Here is an 18655-nt window from a genome sequence, read left to right as displayed (position 1 = left end):
TTAAACCTCATAACATCCCCTACCAATACTCTCCCATTAAACCAGAACATCCCCTACCAATACTCTCCCATTAAACCATAACATCCCCTACCAATACTCTCCCATTAAACCAGAACATCCCCTACCAATACTCTCCCATTAAACCTCATAACATCCCCTACCAATACTCTCCCATTAAACCAGAACATCCCCTACCAATACTCTCCCATTAAACCAGAACATCCCCTACCAATACTCTCCCATTAAACCAGAACATCCCCTACCAATACTCTCCCATTAAACCAGAACATCCCATACCAAAACTCTCCCATTAAACCTCATAACATCCCCTACCAATACTCTCCCGTTATCCTAACCTCACGTCATCCTAACCTCACGTCATCCCTAACCTCACGTCATCCCTAACCTCACGTCATCCCTAACCTCACGTCATCCTAACCTCACGTCATCCCTAACCTCACGTCATCCTAACCTCACGTCATCCTAACCTCACGTCAACCTAACCTCACGTCAACCTAACCTCACGTCATCCTAACCTCACGTCATCCTAACCTCACGTCAACCTAACCTCACGTCATCCTAACCTCACGTCATCCTAACCTCACGTCATCCTAACCTCACGTCATCCCTAACCTCACGTTAACCCTAACCTCACGTCATCCTAACCTCACGTCATCCTAACCTCACGTCATCCTAACCTCACGTCATCCTAACCTCACGTCATCCTAACCTCACGTCATCCCTAACCTCACGTCATCCTAACCTCACGTCATCCTAACCTCACGTCATCCTAACCTCCGTCATCCTAACCTCACGTTATCCTAACCTCCGTCATCCCCTAACCTCACGTCATCCTAACCTCCGTTAACCTAACCTCACGTCATCCTAACCTCACGTCATCCTAACCTCCGTCATCCTAACCTCACGTCATCCTAACCTCCGTCATCCTAACCTCACGTCAACCTAACCTCACGTCAACCTAACCTCACGTCAACCTAACCTCACGTCATCCTAACCTCACGTCATCCTAACCTCACGTCAACCTAACCTCACGTCATCCTAACCTCACGTCATCCTAACCTCACGTCATCCTAACCTCACGTCATCCTAACCTCACGTCAACCTAACCTCACGTCATCCTAACCTCACGTCATCCTAACCTCACGTTAACCTAACCTCACGTCATCCTAACCTCACGTCATCCTAACCTCACGTCATCCTAACCTCACGTCATCCTAACCTCACGTCATCCTAACCTCACGTCATCCTAACCTCACGTCATCCTAACCTCACGTCATCCTAACCTCACGTCAACCTAACCTCACGTCATCCTAACCTCACGTCATCCTAACCTCACGTCAACCTAACCTCACGTCATCCTAACCTCACGTCATCCCTAACCTCACGTCAACCTAACCTCACCGTCATCCTAACCTCACGTCATCCTAACCTCCGTCATCCTAACCTCACGTCATCCTAACCTCACGTCATCCTAACCTCACGTCATCCTAACCTCACGTCATCCTAACCTCACGTCATCCTAACCTCACGTCATCCTAACCTCACGTCATCCCTAACCTCACGTCATCCTAACCTCACGTCATCCTAACCTCACGTCAACCTAACCTCACGTCATCCTAACCTCACGTCATCCCTAACCTCACGTTAACCTAACCTCACGTCATCCTAACCTCACGTCAACCTAACCTCACGTCAACCTAACCTCACGTCATCCTAACCTCACGTCATCCTAACCTCACGTCATCCTAACCTCACGTCAACCTAACCTCACGTCATCCTAACCTCCGTCATCCTAACCTCACGTCATCCTAACCTCACGTCATCCTAACCTCACGTCATCCTAACCTCACGTCAACCTAACCTCACGTCATCCTAACCTCACGTCATCCTAACCTCACGTCATCCTAACCTCACGTCAACCTAACCTCACGTCATCCTAACCTCACGTCATCCTAACCTCACGTCATCCTAACCTCACGTCAACCTAACCTCACGTCAACCTAACCTCACGTCATCCTAACCTCACGTCAACCTAACCTCACGTCATCCTAACCTCACGTCATCCTAACCTCACGTCATCCTAACCTCACGTCAACCTAACCTCACGTCATCCTAACCTCACGTCATCCTAACCTCACGTCATCCTAACCTCACGTCATCCTAACCTCACGTCATCCTAACCTCACGTCATCCTAACCTCACGTCATCCTAACCTCCGTCATCCTAACCTCACGTCATCCTAACCTCACGTCATCCTAACCTCACGTCATCCCTAACCTCACGTCAACCTAACCTCACGTCATCCCTAACCTCACGTCATCCCTAACCTCACGTCATCCTAACCTCACGTCATCCTAACCTCACGTCATCCTAACCTCACGTCATCCTAACCTCACGTCATCCTAACCTCACGTCATCCTAACCTCACGTCATCCCTACCCCGTCATCCTAACCTCACGTCATCCTAACCTCACGTCATCCTAACCTCACGTCATCCTAACCTCACGTCAACCTAACCTCACGTCATCCTAACCTCACGTCATCCTAACCTCACGTCATCCTAACCTCACGTCATCCTAACCTCACGTCAACCTAACCTCACGTCATCCTAACCTCACGTCATCCTAACCTCACGTCATCCTAACCTCACGTCATCCTAACCTCACGTCAACCTAACCTCACGTCATCCTAACCTCACGTCATCCTAACCTCACGTCATCCTAACCTCACGTCATCCTAACCTCACGTCATCCTAACCTCACGTCATCCTAACCTCACGTCAACCCTAACCTCACGTCATCCCTAACCTCCTCCCGTCATCCTAACCTCCGTCAACCTCCTAACCTCCCGTCAACCTAACCTCACGTCATCCTAACCTCACGTCAACCTCCTAACCTCCGTCATCCTAACCTCACGTCATCCTAACCTCCGTCATCCTAACCTCACCTCCTAACCTCACGTCATCCTAACCTCACGTCAACCTAACCTCACGTCATCCTAACCTCACGTCATCCTAACCTCCGTCATCCTAACCTCACGTCAACCTAACCTCACGTCATCCTAACCTCACGTCATCCTAACCTCACGTCAACCCTAACCTCACGTCATCCTAACCTCACGTCATCCTAACCTCCGTCATCCTAACCTCACGTCATCCTAACCTCACGTCATCCTAACCTCACGTCATCCTAACCTCCGTCATCCTAACCTCCTCACGTCAACCCTAACCTCACGTCATCCTAACCTCACGTCATCCTAACCTCACCATCCTAACCTCACGTCATCCTAACCTCACGTCATCCTAACCTCACGTCATCCTAACCTCACGTCATCCTAACCTCCGTCATCCTAACCTCAACGTCATCCTAACCTCACGTCATCCTAACCTCACGTCAACCTAACCTCACGTCATCCTAACCTCACGTCATCCTAACCTCACGTCATCCTAACCTCACGTCATCCTAACCTCACGTCATCCTAACCTCCGTCATCCTAACCTCACGTCATCCTAACCTCACGTCATCCTAACCTCACGTCATCCTAACCTCACGTCATCCTAACCTCACGTCATCCTAACCTCACGTCATCCTAACCTCACGTCATCCTAACCTCCGTCATCCTAACCTCCGTCAACCCTAACCTCACGTCATCCTAACCTCACGTCATCCTAACCTCACGTCAACCTAACCCTCACGTCATCCTAACCTCACGTCATCCTAACCTCACGTCATCCTAACCTCACGTCATCCTAACCTCCGTCATCCTAACCTCCGTCATCCTAACCTCACGTCATCCTAACCTCACGTCAACCCAACCTCCGTCATCCTAACCTCACGTCATCCTAACCTCACGTCATCCTAACCTCCGTCATCCTAACCTCACGTCATCCTAACCTCACGTCATCCTAACCTCACGTCATCCTAACCTCCGTCATCCTAACCTCACGTCATCTAACCTCACGTCATCCTAACCTCCGTCAACCTAACCTCCGTCAATCCCTAACCTCACGTCATCCTAACCTCACGTCATCCTAACCTCACGTCATCCTAACCTCACGTCATCCTAACCTCACGTCATCCCTAACCTCACGTCATCCCAAACCTCACGTCAACCTAACCTCACGTCATCCTAACCTCACGTCATCCTAACCTCACGTCATCCTAACCTCCGTCATCCTAACCTCACGTCAAACCTCACGTCATCCTAACCTCCGTCATCATCCTAACCTCACGTCATCCTAACCTCACGTCATCCTAACCTCACGTCATCCTAACCTCACGTCATCCTAACCTCACGTCATCCCTAACCTCACGTCATCCTAACCTCACGTCATCCTAACCTCACGTCATCCTAACCTCACGTCATCCTAACCTCACGTCATCCTAACCTCACGTCATCCTAACCTCACGTCATCCTAACCTCCGTCATCCCTAACCTCACGTCATCCTAACCTCCGTCATCCTAACCTCACGTCATCCTAACCTCACGTCATAACCTCCGTAACCTCACGTCATCCTAACCTCACGTCATCCTAACCTCACGTCATCCTAACCTCACGTCATCCTAACCTCACGTCATCCTAACCTCACGTCATCCTAACCTCACGTCATCCCTAACCTCCGTCATCCTAACCTCCTCACGTCATCCTAACCTCACGTCATCCTAACCTCACGTCATCCTAACCTCACGTCATCCTAACCTCACGTCATCCTAACCTCACGTCAACCTAACCTCCCGTCATCCTAACCTCACGTCATCCTAACCTCACGTCAACCTAACCTCCGTCATCCTAACCTCACGTCATCCTAACCTCACGTCATCCTAACCTCACGTCATCCTAACCTCCGTCATCCTAACCTCACGTCATCCCTAACCTCACGTCATCCTAACCTCACGTCATCCTAACCTCCGTCATCCTAACCTCAAACCTCCTCATCCTAACCTCACGTCATCCTAACCTCACGTCATCCTAACCTCACGTCATCCTAACCTCACGTCATCCTAACCTCACGTCATCCTAACCTCACGTCATCCTAACCTCACGTCCTAACCTCACGTCATCCTAACCTCACGTCAACCTCCTCACGTCATCCTAACCTCACGTCATCCTAACCTCACGTCATCCCTAACCTCCGTCATCCTAACCTCACGTCATCCTAACCTCACGTCATCCTAACCTCACGTCATCAACCTAACCTCACGTCATCCTAACCTCCGTCATCCTAACCTCCGTCATCCTAACCTCGTCATCCTAACCTCACGTCATCCTAACCTCACGTCATCCTAACCTCCGTCATCCTAACCTCACGTCATCCTAACCTCACGTCATCCTAACCTCCGTCATCCTAACCTCCGTCATCCTAACCTCACGTCATCCTAACCTCACGTCATCCTAACCTCACGTCATCCTAACCTCACGTCATCCTAACCTCACGTCATCCTAACCTCACGTCATCCTAACCTCACGTCATCCTAACCTCCTCACGTCATCCTAACCTCACGTCATCCTAACCTCCGTCATCCTAACCTCACGTCATCCTAACCTCACGTCATCCTAACCTCACGTCATCCTAACCTCACGTCATCCTAACCTCACGTCATCCTAACCTCACGTCATCCTAACCTCACGTCATCCTAACCTCACGTCATCCTAACCTCACGTCATCCTAACCTCCGTCATCCTAACCTCCGTCATCCTAACCTCACGTCATCCTAACCTCACGTCATCCTAACCTCACGTCAACCTAACCTCACGTCAACCTCACGTCAACCTAACCTCACGTCATCCTAACCTCACGTCATCCTAACCTCCGTCATCCTAACCTCACGTCATCCTAACCTCACGTCATCCTAACCTCACGTCATCCTAACCTCACGTCATCCTAACCTCACGTCATCCTAACCTCACGTCAACCTCACCTCCGTCATCCTAACCTCCGTCATCCTAACCTCCATCCTAACCTCCGTCAACCTAACCTCCGTCATCCTAACCTCACGTCATCCCTAACCTCACGTCATCCTAACCTCACGTCATCCTAACCTCCGTCATCCTAACCTCACGTCATCCTAACCTCACATCAACCTAACCTCCGTCATCCTAACCTCACGTCAACCTCACGTAACCTCACGTCATCCTAACCTCACGTCAACCTAACCTCACGTCATCCCTAACCTCACGTCAACCTAACCTCACGTCATCCCCTAACCTCCGTCATCCTAACCTCACGTCAACCTAACCTCACGTCATCCTAACCTCACGTCATCCTAACCTCAACCTCCGTCATCCTAACCTCACGTCATCCTAACCTCACGTCATCCTAACCTCCGTCAACCTAACCTCCGTCATCCCTAACCTCACGTCATCCTAACCTCACGTCCCTAACCTCACGTCATCCTAACCTCACGTCAACCTAACCTCCGTCATCCTAACCTCACGTCATCCCTAACCTCACGTCATCCTAACCTCCGTCATCCTAACCTCCACGTCATCCTAACCTCCGTCATCCTAACCTCACGTCATCCTAACCTCCGTCATCCTAACCTCACGTCATCCTAACCTCACGTCATCCTAACCTCACGTCATCCTAACCTCACGTCATCCTAACCTCCGTCATCCTAACCTCACGTCATCCTAACCTCACGTCATCCTAACCTCACGTCATCCTAACCTCACGTCATCCTAACCTCACGTCATCCTAACCTCACGTCATCCTAACCTCACGTCATCCTAACCTCACGTCATCCTAACCTCCGTCATCCTAACCTCCGTCATCCTAACCTCACGTCATCCTAACCTCACGTCATCCTAACCTCACGTCATCCTAACCTCACGTCATCCTAACCTCACGTCATCCTAACCTCACGTCATCCTAACCTCACGTCATCCTAACCTCCGTCATCCTAACCTCCACGTCATCCTAACCTCACGTCATCCTAACCTCACGTCATCCCTAACCTCCGTCATCCTAACCTCCGTCATCCTAACCTCACGTCATCCTAACCTCACGTCATCCTAACCTCACGTCAACCTAACCTCACGTCATCCTAACCTCACGTCATCCTAACCTCACGTCATCCTAACCTCACGTCAACCTAACCTCACGTCATCCCTCCGTCAAACCTCACGTCATCCTAACCTCACGTCATCCTAACCTCACGTCATAACCTCCGTCAAACCTCACGTCATCCTAACCTCACGTCATCCTAACCTCCGTCAAACCTCCGTCATCCTAACCTCACGTCATCCTAACCTCCGTCACGTCATCCCTAACCTCACGTCATCCTAACCTCCGTCATCCTAACCTCTAACCTCCGTCATCCTAACCTCCGTCATCCCTAACCTCACGTCATCCTAACCTCACGTCATCCTAACCTCACGTCATCCTAACCTCACGTCATCCCTAACCTCACGTCATCCTAACCTCACGTCATCCTAACCTCACGTCATCCTAACCTCACGTCATCCCTAACCTCACGTCATCCTAACCTCACGTCATCCTAACCTCACGTCATCCCTAACCTCACGTCAACCTAACCTCACGTCATCCTAACCTCACGTCAACCTAACCTCACGTCATCCTAACCTCACGTCATCCTAACCTCACGTCATCCTAACCTCACGTCATCCTAACCTCACGTCATCCTAACCTCCATCCTAACCTCATCCCCTAACCTCACGTCATCCTAACCTCCGTCATCCCTAACCTCCGTCATCCTAACCTCAACCTAACCTCACGTCATCCTAACCTCACGTCATCCTAAACCTCACGTCATCCTAACCTCACGTCATCCTAACCTCACGTCATCCTAACCTCACGTCATCCTAACCTCACGTCATCCTCCGTCAACCTCACGTCATCCTAACCTCACGTCATCCTAACCTCACGTCAACCTAACCTCACGTCATCCTAACCTCACGTCATCCTAACCTCCGTCATCCTAACCTCACGTCATCCTAACCTCACGTCATCCTAACCTCACGTCATCCTAACCTCACGTCATCCTAACCTCATCCTAACCTCCGTCATCCTAACCTCACGTCATCCTAACCTCACGTCATCCTAACCTCCGTCATCCCTAACCTCCTCGTCATCCTAACCTCACGTCATCCTCCTCACGTCATCCTAACCTCACGTCATCCTAACCTCACGTCATCCCTCACGTAACCTCACGTCATCCTAACCTCCGTCATCCTAACCTCCTCACGTCATCCTAACCTCCGTCATCCTAACCTCACGTCATCCTAACCTCCGTCATCCTAACCTCACGTCAACCTAACCTCACGTCATCCTAACCTCACGTCCCTAACCTCCGTCATCCTAACCTCCGTCATCCTAACCTCACGTCAACCCTAACCTCCGTCATCCTAACCTCACGTCATCCTAACCTCCGTCATCCTAACCTCCGTCATCCTAACCTCACGTCAACCTAACCTCACGTCATCCTAACCTCCGTCATCCTAACCTCACGTCATCCTAACCTCACGTCATCCTAACCTCACGTCATCCTAACCTCACGTCATCCCTAACCTCACGTCATCAATCCTAACCTCCGTCAACCTAACCTCACGTCATCCTAACCTCACGTCAACCTAACCTCACGTCATCCTAACCTCCGTCATCCTAACCTCACGTCATCCTAACCTCACGTCATCCTAACCTCCGTCATCCTAACCTCACGTCATCCTAACCTCACGTCATCCTAACCTCACGTCATCCTAACCTCACGTCAACCTAACCTCCGTCATCCTAACCTCACGTCATCCTAACCTCACGTCAACCTAACCTCACGTCATCCTAACCTCACGTCATCCTAACCTCCGTCATCCCTAACCTCCGTCATCCTAACCTCACGTCATCCTAACCTCACGTCATCCTCACGTCAACCTCCTCACGTCATCCTAACCTCACGTCATCCTAACCTCACGTCAACCTAACCTCACGTCATCCTAACCTCACGTCATCCTAACCTCCGTCATCCTAACCTCCGTCATCCTAACCTCACGTCATCCTAACCTCACGTCATCCTAACCTCACGTCATCCTAACCTCACGTCATCCTAACCTCACGTCATCCTAACCTCCGTCATCAACCTCCGTCCCTAACCTCACGTCATCCTAACCTCACCTCATCAACCTAACCTCACGTCATCCTAACCTCACGTCATCCTAACCTCACGTCATCCTAACCTCACGTCATCCTAACCTCACGTCATCCTAACCTCCGTCATCCTAACCTCACGTCATCCTAACCTCCGTCACCTAACCTCAACCTAACCTCACGTCAACCTAACCTCCGTCATCCTAACCTCACGTCATCCTAACCTCACGTCAGTAACCTCCGTCATCCTAACCTCCGTCATCCTAACCTCACGTCATCCTAACCTCACGTCATCCTAACCTCACGTCATCCTAACCTCAATCCTAACCTCACGTCATCCCTAACCTCCTCACGTCATCCTAACCTCACGTCAACCTAACCTCACGTCATCCTAACCTCACGTCATCCTAACCTCACGTCATCCTAACCTCACGTCATCCTAACCTCACGTCATCCTAACCTCACGTCAACCCTCCGTCAAACCTCACGTCATCCTAACCTCACGTCATCCTAACCTCACGTCATCCTAACCTCACGTCATCCTAACCTCACGTCATCCTAACCTCCCTCGTCATCCTAACCTCACGTCATCCTAACCTCCGTCATCCTAACCTCACGTCATCCTAACCTCACGTCATCCTAACCTCACGTCAACCTCCGTCAACCTCCTCGTCATCCTAACCTCACGTCATCCTAACCTCACGTCATCCTAACCTCACGTCATCCTAACCTCACGTCATCCTAACCTCACGTCAACCTAACCTCACGTCAACCTAACCTCACGTCATCCTAACCTCACGTCAACCTAACCTCACGTCATCCTAACCTCACGTCATCCTAACCTCACGTCATCCTAACCTCACGTCATCCTAACCTCACGTCATCCTAACCTCACGTCATCCTAACCTCACGTCATCCTAACCTCACGTCATCCTAACCTCACGTCATCCTAACCTCACGTCATCCTAACCTCCCGTCATCCTAACCTCCGTCATCCTAACCTCACGTCAACCTAACCTCACGTCATCCCTAACCTCCGTCATCCTAACCTCCGTCAACCTAACCTCACGTCATCCTAACCTCACGTCAAACCTCCGTCATCCTAACCTCCGTCATCCTAACCTCACCTAACCTCATCCTAACCTCACGTCATCCTAACCTCCGTCATCCTAACCTCCGTCATCTAACCTCCGTCATCCTAACCTCACGTCATCCTAACCTCACGTCATCCTAACCTCCGTCATCCTAACCTCACGTCATCCTAACCTCCGTCATCCTAACCTCCGTCATCCTAACCTCACGTCAACCTAACCTCACGTCATCCTAACCTCACGTCATCCTAACCTCACGTCAACCTAACCTCACGTCATCCTAACCTCACGTCATCCTAACCTCCTCGTCATCCTAACCTCACGTCATCCTAACCTCACGTCAACCTAACCTCACGTCATCCTAACCTCACGTCATCCTAACCTCACGTCATCCTAACCTCACGTCATCCTAACCTCACGTCATCCTAACCTCACGTCATCCTAACCTCCGTCACCTAACCTCACGTCATCCTAACCTCACGTCATCCTAACCTCAACCTCCTCACGTCATCCTAACCTCACGTCATCCCTAACCTCACGTCATCCTAACCTCACGTCATCCTAACCTCACGTCATCCTAACCTCCGTCATCCTAACCTCCGTCATCCTAACCTCCGTCAACCTAACCTCACGTCATCCTAACCTCACGTCAACCTAACCTCACGTCAACCTAACCTCACGTCATCCTAACCTCCGTCATCCTAACCTCCGTCAACCTAACCTCAATCCTAACCTCACGTCATCCTAACCTCCGTCATAACCTCAACCTCCGTCATCCTAACCTCACGTCATCCTAACCTCCGTCATCCTAACCTCCGTCATCCTAACCTCACGTCATCCTAACCTCACGTCATCCTAACCTCACGTCATCCTAACCTCACGTCATCCTAACCTCACGTCATCCTAACCTCACGTCAACCTAACCTCACGTCATCCTAACCTCCGTCATCCTAACCTCACGTCATCCTAACCTCCGTCATCCTAACCTCCGTCATCCTAACCTCCGTCATCCTAACCTCACGTCATCCTAACCTCACGTCATCCTAACCTCACGTCAACCTAACCTCACGTCATCCTAACCTCCGTCATCCTAACCTCACGTCATCCTAACCTCCGTCATCCTAACCTCACGTCATCCTAACCTCACGTCATCCTAACCTCACGTCATCCTAACCTCACGTCATCCTAACCTCACGTCATCCTAACCTCACGTCAACCTAAACCTCACGTCATCCTAACCTCACGTCATCCTAACCTCACGTCATCCTAACCTCACGTCATCCTAACCTCACGTCATCCTAACCTCACGTCATCCTAACCTCACGTCATCCTAACCTCCGTCATCCTAACCTCACGTCATCCTAACCTCCGTCATCCTAACCTCCGTCATCCTAACCTCACGTCATCCTAACCTCACGTCATCCTAACCTCACGTCATCCTAACCTCACGTCATCCTAACCTCACGTCATCCTAACCTCACGTCATCCTAACCTCACGTCATCCTAACCTCACGTCATCCTAACCTCACGTCATCCTAACCTCACGTCATCCTAACCTCACGTCATCCTAACCTCCGTCATCCTAACCTCACGTCATCCTAACCTCCGTCAACCTAACCTCCGTCATCCTAACCTCACGTCAACCTAACCTCACGTCATCCTAACCTCACGTCAACCTAACCTCACGTCATCCTAACCTCACGTCATCCTAACCTCACGTCATCCCTAACCTCACGTCATCCCTAACCTCACGTCAACCTAACCTCACGTCATCCTAACCTCACGTCATCCTAACCTCACGTCATCCTAACCTCACGTCATCCTAACCTCACGTCATCCCTAACCTCCGTCATCCTAACCTCACGTCAACCCTAACCTCGTCATCCTAACCTCCGTCATCCTAACCTCACGTCATCCTAACCTCACGTCAAACCTCCGTCATCCTAACCTCCGTCATCCTAACCTCACGTCATCCTAACCTCCGTCATCCTAACCTCACGTCATCCTAACCTCACGTCATCCTAACCTCCGTCATCCTAACCTCACGTCATCCTAACCTCACGTCATCCTAACCTCACGTCATCCTAACCTCACGTCATCCTAACCTCACGTCATCCTAACCTCACGTCATCCTAACCTCCGTCATCCTAACCTCCGTCAACCTAACCTCCGTCATCCTAACCTCACGTCAAACCTCACGTCATCCTAACCTCACGTCATCCTAACCTCACGTCATCCTAACCTCACGTCATCCTAACCTCATCCTAACCTCATCCTAACCTCACGTCATCCTAACCTCACGTCATCCCTAACCTCACGTCAACCTAACCTCACGTCATCCTAACCTCACGTCATCCTAACCTCACGTCATCCTAACCTCACGTCATCCTAACCCCACGTCATCCTAACCTCCGTCATCCTAACCTCACGTCATCCTAACCTCACGTCATCCTAACCTCACGTCAAACCTCACGTCATCCTAACCTCACGTCATCCTAACCTCACGTCATCCTAACCTCACGTCATCCTAACCTCACGTCATCCTAACCTCACGTCAACCTAACCTCACGTCAACCTAACCTCCGTCATCCTAACCTCCGTCATCCTAACCTCACGTCATCCTAACCTCACGTCATCCTAACCTCACGTCATCCTAACCTCACGTCATCCTAACCTCCGTCATCCTAACCTCACGTCATCCTAACCTCCGTCAACCTAACCTCACGTCAACCTAACCTCCGTCATCCTAACCTCACGTCATCCTAACCTCACGTCATCCTAACCTCCGTCAACCTAACCTCCGTCATCCTAACCTCACGTCATCCTAACCTCACGTCATCCTAACCTCACGTCATCCTAACCTCACGTCAACCTAACCTCCGTCAACCTAACCTCACGTCATCCTAACCTCACGTCAACCTAACCTCACGTCATCCTAACCTCACGTCATCCCTAACCTCACGTCCCTAACCTCACGTCATCCTAACCTCACGTCATCCTAACCTCACGTCATCCTAACCTCACGTCATCCTAACCTCACGTCATCCTAACCTCCGTCATCCTAACCTCTCAACCTAACCTCACGTCATCCTAACCTCACGTCATCCTAACCTCCGTCAACCTAACCTCACGTCAACCTAACCTCACGTCATCCTAACCTCACGTCATCCTAACCTCACGTCATCCTAACCTCACGTCATCCTAACCTCACGTCATCCTAACCTCCGTCATCCTAACCTCACGTCATCCTAACCTCCGTCAACCTAACCTCACGTCATCCTAACCTCACGTCATCCTAACCTCACGTCATCCTAACCTCACGTCATCCTAACCTCACGTCATCCTAACCTCACGTCATCCTAACCTCACGTCATCCTAACCTCACGTCATCCTAACCTCACGTCATCCTAACCTCACGTCATCCTAACCTCACGTCATCCTAACCTCACGTCATCCTAACCTCCCGTCATCCTAACCTCACGTCATCCTAACCTCACGTCATCCTAACCTCCGTCATCCTAACCTCCGTCATCCTAACCTCACGTCAACCTAACCTCACGTCATCCTAACCTCCGTCATCCTAACCTCACGTCATCCTAACCTCACGTCATCCTAACCTCACGTCATCCTAACCTCACGTCATCCTAACCTCACGTCATCCTAACCTCACGTCATCCTAACCTCACGTCATCCTAACCTCACGTCATCCTAACCTCACGTCATCCTAACCTCACGTCATCCTAACCTCACGTCATCCTAACCTCACGTCATCCTAACCTCACGTCACCTAACCTCACGTCATCCTAACCTCACGTCATCCTAACCTCACGTCATCCCTAACCTCACGTCATCCTACCCTCACGTCATCCTAACCTCACGTCATCCTAACCTCACGTCATCCTAACCTCACGTCATCCTAACCTCACGTCATCCTAACCTCACGTCAACCTAACCTCCGTCATCCTAACCTCCGTCATCCTAACCTCCGTCATCCCTAACCTCCACGTCAACCTAACCTCACGTCATCCTAACCTCACGTCATCCTAACCTCCGTCAACCTAACCTCCGTCATCCTAACCTCACGTCATCCTAACCTCCGTCATCCTAACCTCACGTCAACCTAACCTCCGTCATCCTAACCTCACGTCAACCTAACCTCACGTCATCCTAACCTCACGTCATCCTAACCTCCGTCATCCTAACCTCACGTCATCCTAACCTCCGTCATCCTAACCTCACGTCAACCTAACCTCCGTCATCCCTAACCTCCGTCATCCCTAACCTCACGTCATCCTAACCTCACGTCATCCCTAACCTCCGTCAACCTAACCTCACGTCATCCTAACCTCACGTCATCCTAACCTCACGTCATCCTAACCTCACGTCATCCTAACCTCACGTCATCCTAACCTCCGTCATCCTAACCTCCGTCATCCTAACCTCACGTCATCCTAACCTCACGTCATCCTAACCTCACGTCAACCTAACCTCACGTCATCCTAACCTCACGTCATCCTAACCTCCGTCATCCTAACCTCACGTCATCCTAACCTCACGTCATCCTAACCTCACGTCATCCTAACCTCACGTCATCCTAACCTCACGTCATCCTAACCTCCGTCATCCTAACCTCACGTCATCCTAACCTCACGTCATCCTAACCTCACGTCATCCTAACCTCCGTCATCCCTAACCTCACGTCATCCTAACCTCACGTCATCCTAACCTCCGTCATCAACCTAACCTCACGTCATCCTAACCTCACGTCATCCTAACCTCACGTCATCCTAACCTCCGTCATCCTAACCTCACGTCATCCTAACCTCACGTCATCCTAACCTCCGTCATCCTAACCTCACGTCAACCTAACCTCACGTCAACCCTAACCTCACGTCCCTAACCTCACGTCATCCTAACCTCACGTCAACCTAACCTCACGTCAACCTAACCTCCGTCACCTAACCTCACGTCATCCTAACCTCACGTCAACCTAACCTCACGTCAACCTAACCTCACGTCATCCTAACCTCACGTCAACCTAACCTCACGTCAACCTAACCTCACGTCATCCTAACCTCACGTCATCCTAACCTCCGTCATCCTAACCTCACGTCATCCTAACCTCCACGTCATCCTAACCTCACGTCAACCTAACCTCCGTCAACCTAACCTCACGTCAACCTAACCTCCGTCATCCTAACCTCCGTCAACCTAACCTCACGTCAACCTAACCTCACGTCAGCCTAACCTCCGTCATCCTAACCTCACGTCATCCTAACCTCACGTCATCCTAACCTCCGTCATCCTAACCTCACGTCATCCTAACCTCACGTCAACCTAACCTCCGTCATCCTAACCTCACGTCATCCTAACCTCACGTCATCCTAACCTCACGTCAACCTAACCTCACGTCATCCCTAAACTCACGTCAACCTAACCTCCCTAACCTCACGTCATCCTAACCTCACGTCAACCTAACCTCACGTCATCCTAACCTCACGTCATCCTAACCTCACGTCATCCCTAACCTCACGTCATCCTAACCTCACGTCATCCTAACCTCACGTCATCCTAACCTCACGTCATCCTAACCTCACGTCATCCTAACCTCACGTCATCCTAACCTCCGTCATCCTAACCTCACGTCATCCCTAACCTCACGTCATCCTAACCTCACGTCATCCTAACCTCACGTCATCCTAACCTCACGTCAACCCTAACCTCACGTCAACCTAACCTCACGTCAACCTAACCTCACGTCAACCTAACCTCACGTCACCCTAACCTCACGTCAACCTAACCTCACGTTAACCTAACCTCACGTCAACCTAACCTCACGTCAACCTAACCTCACGTCAACCTAACCTCACGTCAACCTAACCTCACGTCAACCTAACCTCACGTCATCCTAACCTCACGTTAACCTAACCTCACGTCAACCTAACCTCACGTCAACCTAACCTCACGTCATCCTAACCTCACGTCATCCTAACCTCACGTCATCCTAACCTCACGTCAACCTAACCTCACGTCAACCTAACCTCACGTCAACCTAACCTCACGTCAACCTAACCTCACGTTAACCTAACCTCACGTCAACCTAACCTCACGTCAACCTAACCTCACGTCATCCTAACCTCACGTCAACCCTAACCTCACGTCAACCCTAACCTCACGTCATCCTAACCTCACGTCAACCTAACCTCACGTCATCCTAACCTCACGTCATCCTAACCTCACGTCATCCTAACCTCACGTCAACCTAACCTCACGTCAACCTAACCTCACGTCATCCTAACCTCACGTCAACCTAACCTCCGTCAACCTAACCTCACGTCATCCTAACCTCACGTCAACCTAACCTCACGTCAACCTAACCTCACGTCATCCTAACCTCACGTCATCCTAACCTCACGTCAACCTAACCTCACGTCATCCCTAACCTCACGTCAACCCTAACCTCCGTCATCCTAACCTCCGTCAACCTAACCTCCGTCATCCTAACCTCACGTCAACCTAACCTCCACGTCAACCTAACCTCACGTCATCCTAACCTCCGTCATCCTAACCTCACGTCAACCTAACCTCACGTCATCCTAACCTCCGTCATCCTAACCTCACGTCAACCTAACCTCACGTCATCCTAACCTCACGTCAGCCTAACCTCACGTCATCCTAACCTCCGTCATCCTAACCTCACGTCAACCTAACCTCCACGTCATCCTAACCTCACGTCATCCTAACCTCACGTCATCCTAACCTCCGTCATCCTAACCTCACGTCATCCCTAACCTCACGTCATCCTAACCTCACGTCATCCTAACCTCACGTCATCCTAACCTCACGTCATCCTAACCTCACGTCATCCTAACCTCACGTCATCCTAACCTCACGTCATCCCTAACCTCACGTCATCCTAACCTCACGTCATCCTAACCTCACGTCAACCTAACCTCACGTCATCCTAACCTCACGTCATCCTAACCTCACGTCATCCTAACCTCACGTCAACCCTAACCTCACGTCATCCTAACCTCACGTCATCCTAACCTCACGTTAACCCTAACCTCACGTCATCCTAACCTCACGTCATCCTAACCTCACGTTAACCTAACCTCACGTCAACCCTAACCTCACGTCATCCTAACCTCACGTCATCCTAACCTCACGTCAACCTAACCTCACGTCATCCTAACCTCACGTCATCCTAACCTCACGTCATCCTAACCTCACGTCATCCTAACCTCACGTCATCCCTAACCTCACGTCATCCTAACCTCACGTCAACCTAACCTCACGTCAACCCTAACCTCACGTCATCCCTAACCTCACGTCATCCCTAACCTCACGTCAACCTAACCTCACGTCATCCCTAACCTCACGTCGTCCCTAACCTCACGTTAACCTAACCTCACGTTAACCTAACCTCACGTCAACCCTAACATCACGTTAACCTAACCTCACGTCAACCTAACCTCACGTCAACCTAACCTCACGTCATCCCTAACCTCACGTCAACCCTAACCTCACGTCAACCTAACCTCACGTCGTCCCTAACCTCACGTTAACCTAACCTCACGTCAACCCTAACCTCACGTCATCCTAACCTCACGTTAACCTCACGTTAACCTAACCTCACGTCAACCTAACCTCACGTCATCCTAACCTCACGTCAACCTAACCTCACGTCAACCCTAACCTCACGTCATCCCTAACCTCACGTTAACCTAACCTCACGTCAACCTAACCTCACGTCATCCCTAACCCCACGTCAACCTAACCTCACGTCAACCTAACCTCACGTCAACCCTAACCTCACGTCAACCTAACCTCACGTCATCCTAACCTCACGTCATCCTAACCTCACGTCAACCTAACCTCACGTCATCCTAACCTCACGTCAACCTAACCTCACGTCAACCTAACCTCACGTCATCCTAACCTCACGTCAACCTAACCTCACGTCAACCCTAACCTCACGTCATCCTAACCTCACGTCAACCTAACCTCACGTCATCCTAACCTCCACGTCATCCTAACCTCACGTCATCCTAACCTCACGTCATCCCTAACCTCACGTCATCCCTAACCTCACGTCATCCTAACCTCACGTCATCCTAACCTCACGTCAACCTAACCTCACGTCATCCTAACCTCACGTCATCCTAACCTCACGTCATCCTAACCTCACGTCATCCTAACCTCACGTCATCCTAACCTCACGTCATCCTAACCTCACGTCAACCTAACCTCACGTCATCCTAACCTCACGTCATCCTAACCTCACGTCATCCTAACCTCCGTCATCCTAACCTCACGTCAACCTAACCTCCGTCATCCTAACCTCACGTCATCCCTAACCTCACGTCAACCTAACCTCACGTCATCCTAACCTCACGTCATCCTAACCTCACGTTAACCTCACCTCGTCCCTAACCTCACGTC

The 18655-nt window shown here is 50.7% G+C and overlaps 1 protein-coding gene and 1 long non-coding RNA gene across 3 annotated transcripts in view; both read right to left on the bottom strand.

Annotated features, from left to right (window-relative positions):
- The window catches only part of gpc6a (glypican 6a), a gene marked incomplete at its 5' end in the record, with an annotated part of 506463 nt that overhangs the window by 75181 nt on the left and 412627 nt on the right, over positions 1–18655 (bottom strand). The window lies entirely within an intron of this gene.
- Positions 17251–18655, bottom strand: part of LOC127927597 (uncharacterized) — a 2615-nt gene continuing 1210 nt past the window's right edge. For both annotated transcript variants that reach the window (XR_008128115.1, XR_008128116.1), the window contains exons 2-4: positions 18284–18332; positions 18202–18233; positions 17251–17293 (exon numbers count right to left, since the gene is read on the bottom strand). This is a non-coding gene — a long non-coding RNA (uncharacterized LOC127927597). The remainder of the gene's footprint in view (positions 17294–18201; positions 18234–18283; positions 18333–18655) is intronic.

Source organism: Oncorhynchus keta, unplaced genomic scaffold, assembly GCF_023373465.1.
Source record: "Oncorhynchus keta strain PuntledgeMale-10-30-2019 unplaced genomic scaffold, Oket_V2 Un_scaffold_1547_pilon_pilon, whole genome shotgun sequence".
NCBI lineage: Eukaryota > Metazoa > Chordata > Actinopteri > Salmoniformes > Salmonidae > Oncorhynchus > Oncorhynchus keta.
This window is presented reverse-complemented; position numbering and strand designations above follow the sequence as displayed.